General features: G+C 43.3%; 1 pseudogene; it reads left to right on the top strand.

Moving 5' to 3' along the window:
- The first annotated feature begins 2,349 nt into the window (after positions 1 to 2,349).
- LOC124028277 lies at positions 2,350 to 9,239 on the top strand (annotated as a pseudogene).
- The last annotated feature ends 203 nt before the right edge of the window (positions 9,240 to 9,442 follow it).

Here is a 9,442-nt window from a genome sequence, read left to right as displayed (position 1 = left end):
GATTTGATTGGTGAGCAAACTAATGGCATCCATAAATGTTACTGAAGTGAAAACTGAAGGGATGATTATAATTATTTTGTATTACATTGCATTACATTTAATCAAAATGATTTTAATCAAATCCTACTCAATGGAGAGGCACGGTCCTCCTCTCGGCAGACTCATGTTGGTTATTGATTATTAGTTTTGGTTTTGATTTTTTCTCTCTCTCTCTCTCTCTCTCTCTCTCTCTCTCTCTGTCTCTCTCTCTCTCTCTCTCTCTCTCTCTCTCTCTCTCTCTCTCTCTCTCTCTCTCTCTCTGTCTCTCTCTCTCTCTCCCTCTGTCTCTCCCTCTCTCTCTCTCTCTCTCTCTCTCTCTCTCTCTCTCTCTCTCTCTCTCTCTCTCTTTCTCTTTCTCTCTCTGTCTCTCTCTCTCTCTTTCTCGCTTTCTCTCTCTCCCTTTCTCTCTCTTTCTCGCTTTCTCTCTCTCTCCCTCTGTCTCTCCCTCTCTCTCTCTCTATATCTCTCTCTCTCTCTCTCTCTCCCTTTCTCTCTCTTTCTCTTTCTCTCTCTGTCTCTCTCTCTCTCTTTCTCGCTTTCTCTCTCTCTCTCTCTCCCTTTCTCTCTCTTTCTCGCTTTCTCTCTCTCTCTCTCTGTCTCTCTCTCTCTCTCTCTCTCTCTCTCTGTCTCTCTCTCTCTCTGTCTCTGTCTCTTTCTCTCTGTCTCTCTCCCTCTTTCTCTTTGTCTCCCTGTCTATCTTTCTTCCTCTCTCTCTCTCTCTCTGTCTCTCTCTCTGTCTCTGTCTCTTTCTCTCTGTCTCTCTCCCTCTTTCTCTTTGTCTCCCTGTCTATCTTTCTTCCTCTCTCTCTCTCCTTTTTCCACTTCCGTCACATGGTTGATTGGTAGTCTATGCAATGGAAATCAATCGTAAGTATCTAATTGTACAATACACTCATACAATCCAACATGATGTACTACCGCAGTACAAAATATACTGGACAAAACCACCTTTTTGCTTTTATAAAGCAAATGTACAAGTTGTTTTAGCCATTCATTCTGGTATTATTAATTCCCTGCTGGAAGGGCCCTTTGGGGTTCGGAAAAGAGTGTTAAGAATAAATTGTTAAAAATAGTCGCCTATCGAAGTAATCAGACCAGTTATTTTTAATATATTTCACTTTGACTATATTTCACTGCTTTGCTTAAGTAAAACTTTTTTAGAAATTCTTCGATTACCATGAAAATATTTTTAAAGAGTATTTTCATGGCAAAGTACTATCTAGTAGTAGTAGTAGTAGTAGTAGTAGTAGTAGTAGTAGTAGTAGTAGTCGTTGTTGATGTAGTAGTAGCAGTATTGGTAGTATTAGTAGTAGTATTAGTAGAAGTAGTAGTAGTAGTAGTAGTAGTAGTAGTAGTAGTAGTAGTACTTAAATGTAAATGTAAATGTAGTAGCAACAGCAGTAGTAAACAGTAGTAGTAGTATTGTTGTAGTAGCAGCAATATTAGTAGTATTAGTACTAATGGGTAGTAGTAGTAGTAACAGTAGTATTAGTAGTAGTAGTAGTAGCAGTATTAGCAGTAGTAGTAGTAGTAGCAGCAGCATTAATTATAGTAGTAGTAGTAGTATTAGTAGTAGTAGTAGTACTAGTAGCAGTAGTAGTAGTAGTGTAGTTATTAGTAGTAGTAGCAGTAGCAGTATTAGTGCAGTGTAGTAGTAGTAGTAGTAGTAGAGGTAGTAGTAGTGTAGTAAGTAGCAACAGTAGTAGTAGTAGTAGTAGCAGTAGTAGTAGTAGTAGTAGTCATATAGTAGTATCAGTAGCAGTATTAGTAGTAGTGGTATCAGGAGTAGTAATAGTATCAGTATTAGGCATCAGTAGTAGTAGTAGCAGAATCAGTAGTATAGTAGTAGTAGTATCGGTAGTAGTAGTATCAGTAGTAGTAGTAGTATTAGTAGTAGTAGTAGTAGTAGTAGTAGTATTAGTAGTAGTAGTAGTATTAGTAGTAGTAGTAGTATCAGTAGTAGTATTATTAGTTGTAGTAGTAGTAGCAGTATAGTAGTAGTAGTAATAGTATCAGTAGTAGTATAGTAGTAATAGTAGTAGTAGTATGAGTAGTAATTGTAGTAATAGTAGTATCAGTAGTAGTAGTAGTAGTAGTAGTAGTATCAGTAGTAGTAGTATTAGTATCAGTAGTAGTAGTAGTATTAGTAGTAGTAGTATCAGTAGTAGTAGTAGTAGTAGTATGAGGTAGTAGTAGTAGTAGTAGTAGTATCAGTAGTAGTACTGTGGACTGACGTTTGAGCCTGTTCCAGCACCATGTGGTGATAACATGTACGATGAGGATGGAAGAAGCTTCCTCCTTGTATCCCAGGAGCCACCAGCTCACTCCAGCCATCATGGCCTGCTACCTGCTGGTGGGCCAACATCCTCCTGGTCAACTTACTCATCGCTGTCTTCAAGTAAGTGCGTGGATCCCACTTCTGACACCAGCATAACGGGAACGGTAGGGAGCAGCACGAGGTCTGAAAGGAAGTCATAACTTTGTGACGCGCAGTCGGTCCAATGAAAACCCTCTCCATTCAGGTGCGATAATCACAGTCATTACAGACATTACGGACAGCTACAGTCATTACAGACATACCGGACAGCTACAGTCATTACGACACGTAACGGACAGCTACAGTCATTACAATTACGACATTACGGACAGCTACAGTCATTACAGACATTACGGACAGCTACAGTCATTACAGACATAACGGACAGCTACGGTCATTACAGACAATACGGACAGCTACAGTCATTAGTCGACAGCTACAGTCATTACAGACATTACAGACATTACAGGACAGCTACGAGTCATTACGAACGTACAGACATTACAGACATTACGGACAGCTACAGTCATTACAGACATTACGGACAGCTACAGTCATTACAGACATTACGGACATTGACTGGACAGCTACAGTCATTAGAGACATTACGGACAGCTACAGTCATTACAGACATTACGGACAGCTACAGTCATTACAGACATTACGGACAGCTACAGTCATTACAGACATTACGGACAGCTACAGTCATTAGAGACATTACGGACAGCTACAGTCATTAGAACATTACGGACAGCTACAGTCATTACATTACGGACAGCTATTACGGACGGACAGCTACAGTCATTAGAGACATTAATGACAGCTACAGTCATTAGAGACATTACGGACAGCTACAGTCATTACAGACATTACGGACAGCTACAGTCATTAGAGACATTACGGACAGCTACAGTCATTAGAGACATTACGGACAGCTACAGTCATTACAGACATTACGGACAGCTACAGTCATTACATCATGCATTCATGGTTGACTTGTGTTGTGGTGTTGTGTAGGAGACCTGGGGATTTAACCTGGTTCATGCATGAAGTTGACTGTGTTGTGGTGTTGTGTAGGAGACCTGGGATTTAACCTGTCTATCCATGTAGTTGACTGTGTTGTGGTGTTGTGAAGATTTAACCTCGTTGGTAAAAAAAACAGCTCCCTGATTGATCCGCTCCGTCTCTGACCTCTGACCAACAGCAACACCTTCTTAGAGGTCAAGTCCGTCTCCAACCAGATCTGAAGTTCCAGCGTTGCAGCTGATCATGGCGAAGTTCTTACCACGCCCCTTCCTCCCTCCGCCCCTCATCATCTTCAGCCACATCTACATCGTTCTGAAACACGCTCTTCGCCGCTGCAAGAGGAGAACAGAGGGAGAGCAGGACGACAGGGACAACAAAGGACTACGTCAGTGGTTTTCGGGGATATTGGTTTACTGATTGGATGACTGGTTGATTGGTCGACTCTGATTGGATGACTGGTTGATTGGTCGACTCTGATTGGATGACTGGTTGATTGGTCGACTCTGATTGGATGACTGGTTGATTGGTCGACTCTGATTGGATGACTGGTTGATTGGTCGACTCTGATTGGATGACTGATTGATTGATTGGTTGACTCTGATTGGATGACTGATTGATTGGTTGACTGATTGGTTGACTCTGATTGGATGACTGATTGATTGGATGACTGATTGATTGGTTGGACTTCTGATTGGATGACTGATTGATTGATTGGTTGACTGATTGGATAACTGGTTGATTGGTTGACTGATTGGGATGACTGGTTGATTGGTTGAGTGATTGGATGACTGGTTGATTGGTTGAGTAATTGGATGACTGGTTGATTGATTGAGTGAATGGATGACTGGGGTTGATTGGTTGAGTGATTGGATGACTTGGTTGATTGGATTAGCTAGCTGGCTAACTGGCTGAAATGGTTTTCTGGGCTGGCCTGCCGTTGGTTGGCTGTCTGGTTGGTTGGCTGGGTTGACTGATTGGATGACTGGTTGATTGGTTGACTGATTGGATGACTGGTTGGTTGTCTGGTTGGTTGTCTGGTTGATTGGTTGACTGATTGGATGACTGGTTGATTGGTTGACTGATTGGATGACTGGTTGGTTGTCTGGTTGGTTGTCTGGTTGATTGGATGACTGATTGATGACTGGTTGGTTGTCTGGTTGGTTGTCTGGTTGGATTGGATGACTGATTGGATGACTGGTTGATTGGTTGACTGATTGGATGACTGGTTGGTTGTCTGGTTGGTTGTCTGGGTTGATTGGATGACTGGTTGGGTTGTCTGGTTGGTTGTCTGGTTGATTGGATGACTGGTTGCTTGTCTGGTTGGTTGGCTGGGTTGACTGATTGGTCCTTCCGAGACCGATGTCAGTGCTCTACCAGGTTTCAGAAGCAGCTGAACTCCACCAACCCCCGCTCCAGCGTGCAGACGTGGTGCTTCTCCTCTGACAGAGCTGCTGCTGAACGCTGAGGAGCTGAAGGCTCTGTATGACTTCGAGGAGCAGTGTGTGGAGGAGTATTTCAGAGAGAAGGAGGACGAGGAGCACATCGCCTAGCAACTAACGATCCGGGGTCACATCGGAGAGGTCGAGACCGGACAGCCATGGTCTTTCCTCTTGGGGAACTACTTACATTTAAATTAGCCTTGTAGAACTGTCTCAGTATTCGCCACGGTTATTCATATTTATTAGTAATACATTTGTAATCCTAATACATTGGTGTAATCACAAGACATTTGGTGTAATCCCAATACATTTGGTGTAATCACAACATTTGGTGTAATCCCAAATACATTTGGTGTAATCCCAATACATTTGGTGTAACCTCTTACATTTGGTAATCCCAATACATTTGGTGTAATCCCAATACATTTGGTGTAATCCCAAATCATTTGGTGTAATCCTCAATATATTTGGTGTAATCAATAATACATTTGGTGTAATCACAATATATTTGGTGTAATCACAATACATTTGGTGTAATCGTGCAGGGTGAGTAAAGAGTTGTGGTACTGCTTGACTCTCTCTCCTCTCAGGGTAGAGAACATGTCGATGCGTCTGGAGGAGGTGAAACGAGAGGGAGCACTCCATGAAGGCTTCACTGCAGACGGTGGACCTGCGACGGTCAGCTGAGGGAGTTCTCTGGACGTATGATGAACGCCCTGGAGAAGCTGGCCGGGTGGACCACAACGACCTGGTCAGAACCCAGTCGGGGGTCTCCTCGGGTCTGCGACACGTCCTCTGCTCCGTCACAGCTCCATCAACAGGTTCATTAACAACTTTAATGACTCCAGATGAGAAAGACGGAATGGTCTGCTCTGTCATGTACAGTACAGTAGTCTAGTGTGTCATGTTTGTCATGATGTTGTCTTGTCCCTGATCCCCATGCTATTCAGTAGTCTAGTGTCTTGTTTGGTTCTTTTATCTGATCCCCCTCCCTCTCTCACTTTCCCCTCGTCTCTTTCTCTCTGCTTGTCAGTTCGTTCCTGCTCCCAGCTGTTCCTATTTCCCTAATCATCATTTAGTCTTCCCACACCTGTTCCCGATCTTTCCCTGATTAGATTCCCCTATTTATTCCTTGTAATCCGTTCCTGTTCACGTGTTCCTTATATTGTATATTCCATGCTGTGATTGCGTTCGCCTGTCCTGTCGTGTTTTTTGCCGTGATTGTGTATCACCCTTGTTCTGTCGTGTTTTAGCTCATCAGACGCCTCGCGTGTGAGCAGGTGTCTCAGTCGATCACGGCCTGCGCCACCCGGAGCGACCTGCAGTCTGTGGCCGCTTCTCCAGTTGTTTTCCCCTCTACAAATCTAGAGGATGTCAGTTATTCGTTTTTGAACATTATTAAACTCTGTTTCTCGTTAAGCCTTTTGGGTCCTCTATCATACAGAAGTCTACCGTTTAAGGAATGGATGATGTTTAGACGCCCAGTACAGTAGTCTAGTGTTTAATAGGATGATCGGCATCAGGATGATGTTTACTGATGACAGTTCCAGAGTCTACGTCCCGTGCCACCTGTTACCCCCTGTACAGTACCCAGGGTTTAATGGGATGATGAGAGGATGATGTTTACTGAGTGCCGCTCCAGTCACGCAGTGTGAGATTAGTGTTTAACCCCAAGGATGATTATCAGTACAGTAGCTTACGTGTTTATTAAGGACCCGAGAATGGGGCACAGCTATCTGGGAGGGGCATGTTTACTGGGATGATCTACAGATTCTAGAACTTGAATAAAGGATGATGTTTACTGATTATCAGTACAGTAGTCTAGGGCCCTGGCTTTCCTATGCCAAGGTGAACGATGATTATTTACTGATTATCGCACAGTAGCCTCTAGTGAGTGGAACGAGCCGGCGATGATGTTTACTGATTATTAAGTGATGAGATCTTCCGGGAGGACCTTCAGATGTGGACTCTTTGATTGCTCTCGATGATAGAACGACGGTTTTACTGATTAAGTACAGCTCGTCAACGGTGTTTCCCTGCTCCGATGAACCATCTCCCTCCTCTGGCTTTGAGACTGAGTACAGTAGTCTAGTGTTTAATAAGGAGATGAACGAGGATGATGTTTACTGATTATCAGTGCGGAGTCTAGTGTTTTGTTGATGAAGAGGCCAGAGATGTTTACTGATGAGCAGTACTACTCTAGTGTTTATCTAGATCTTGATGATTTTCCATCTACGCTGGACCAGTACAGTAGTCTGCAGTGTTTATTAAGGATGTTTCATGAAGGGATGATGTTTACTAGACAAAGCTCTATTATTAGATGAAGCCATCTTACAGTAGTCTAGTGTTGAATACATGATGTTTACTGATTATCAGTACAGTAGTCTAGTGTTTATTTTCCGTTCAGGATGATGTTTACTGATGATCAGTACAGTAGTCTAATGTTTAATAAGGATGATAATTCTATCCTAGGAACGATGTCATGTGATGTTTACTGATTTTCTCAGTACTTCTCAGTAGTCTCTGTTTAATTGACAGGATGATGTTTACTGATTATCACGTACAGTAGTCCCGTGTTTAATAAGGGCGATGTTTGCAGGGATCACGCTCCTCGAGGTACTAGTAACGAAGTCTAGTGTTTAATAGATGTTTACTGATTATCAGTACGGGGTCTAGTGTTAAGAAGAATGATGTTTACTGATTATGCCAGTACAGTAGTCTAGGGCTTTATAACGGAAGAATCGTTATCCGTATGTCATCAGGGGCCTACAGATTCTGCAGTCTAGTGTTTACTAAGTTGGACCTGAACGCTGATGTTTACTAGATCAGAGTATCAGTAAACGGCGTTTAACACTCCGTTAGGCATTTTAATAAGGATGATGTTGCTCGCCAATGCGCAGCTGTTTTTCAGGCATTAGTTAATGATGTTCTGAGACATCATTTTTGTTTTTGTCTAGACGATATCCTGATTTTTTACTCACTCGAGATTCATGTTCAACGCAATATAGCGCCTTTTAGAGAATTGTCTCTACGTAAAGATGAGCTGAGAGAGTGATCTTTACATGTCTCCTCCCGTACAGTTCTCTTCCGTTATTTCCGCTTGGAAGATATTTGGGATGGATTCAGTAAGGTCCAAGCTGTCAGTGATTGGTCTGCCCAAGGTCACGTGTCGAGTATGCAGCGCTTTAGGTTTCGTGTTTATCGGATGATGTTTACTGACTTGGTCAAGTTGCTGCCCCTCTCACAGCTCTTACTTCTGTCAAGACGTGTTTTAAGTGGTCCGGTTCCGCCTGTGGGAGCTTTTGATCTATGAGAATGATTATCAGTACAGTAGTCTAGACAATTTATTGTCGAGGATGATGTTTAGCTGATTATCCAGCGTTCCAGTCTTTACGATAAGGATGATGTTTTTTCTCATCGCCTGTCAGTATCTGGAGCGCAACTAGTGTTTAATAAGGATGATGAGGCGAATGGCGACAGTGGTTGGAGTACAGTAGTCTAGTCGTTTGGACAGACCATAAGAACCTTGAGTACATCCGTTTGCCAAACGACTTAATGCCCGTACAGTAGTTGGCTATGTTTTTCGGATGCTGAGTTTGTGATGATGTTTACCGTCCGATTAGCAAGAACACCAAGCCTGATGCCTTATCCCGTCTGTTTGCCCTCTGTGGCTTCTACTGATCTCGAGGGATTCTTCCTTATCGTGTTGTCGGGTTGACAGTCTGGGGAATTGAAAGACAGGTTAAGAAGCACTTTACGCCGAGTAACCTCCTTTCGTTCCTGTTTCCACTCGTCTGGCTGTTTTCAGTGGGCTCACTCTGCTGAAGAAATGATCCCGTTTACTGAGGCACTCAGTACAGTAGTCGCCAGTGTTTAATGGCCGAAGGATGATTACACACGCGCCCGCTTCGTGGCTGCGCAGCCCAGAAGCGCAGAAGAAGATGTTTTTTCTGATCTGATCTGGGTCTCAGTCTGTTCCCTGCCATCGTCTAGTGTTTAATGTCCCTGCCCTTACTGATGATCAGTCTGTCCCTAGTTTTAATTTTTTTTTAGAGTAGTACAGTAGTCTTTTATCGTGTTTTCGTTAAGGATGAGGAGAGGATGATGTTGCTCGGACGTACCGTGATCTATGAGTACAGTAGTCTAGTGTTTAATAAGGATGATGAGAGGATGTTTACTGATGATCAGTACAGTCATGTTTGTCATTTATGGACGATGTCTTGTCCCTGTGATGATATTTACTGGATTATATCTCTGTCTGTGTGTCTGTCTGTCCATCAGCTCTGATCCCTCTACTCAGTCTGTACCGGTACCACCTGGAGATGGGAGATGACACCCGCTCTGAGGCTGGGGACATCAGGAGCCCTGAGAGGAAGGGTAGCCAGAGGAAGGTGGTTGAGAGGAAATTCGGAGTATGAGAGAAACCACGACCAGCATCACGGCCTCTGTGAAGGTACGGAGCCACGTTAGGTCGTGGTGGGCCTTCATCAGACGCTGCGTGTCATTCCAGCTCCAGTGTCTCTGTCTGCGAAGGGGCGAAGGAAACCCCAACCCAGAGGCCAAATCTAGAGGATGTCAGTTATTCCGTTTTGAACATTATTAAACTCTGTTTCTGTTAAGT

This window comes from Oncorhynchus gorbuscha, unplaced genomic scaffold (assembly GCF_021184085.1).
Source record: "Oncorhynchus gorbuscha isolate QuinsamMale2020 ecotype Even-year unplaced genomic scaffold, OgorEven_v1.0 Un_scaffold_3944, whole genome shotgun sequence".
Taxonomy (NCBI): Eukaryota; Metazoa; Chordata; class Actinopteri; order Salmoniformes; family Salmonidae; genus Oncorhynchus; species Oncorhynchus gorbuscha.
Note: the sequence above shows the minus strand (reverse complement) of the source record. Positions and strands in the feature narration are given on the sequence as shown.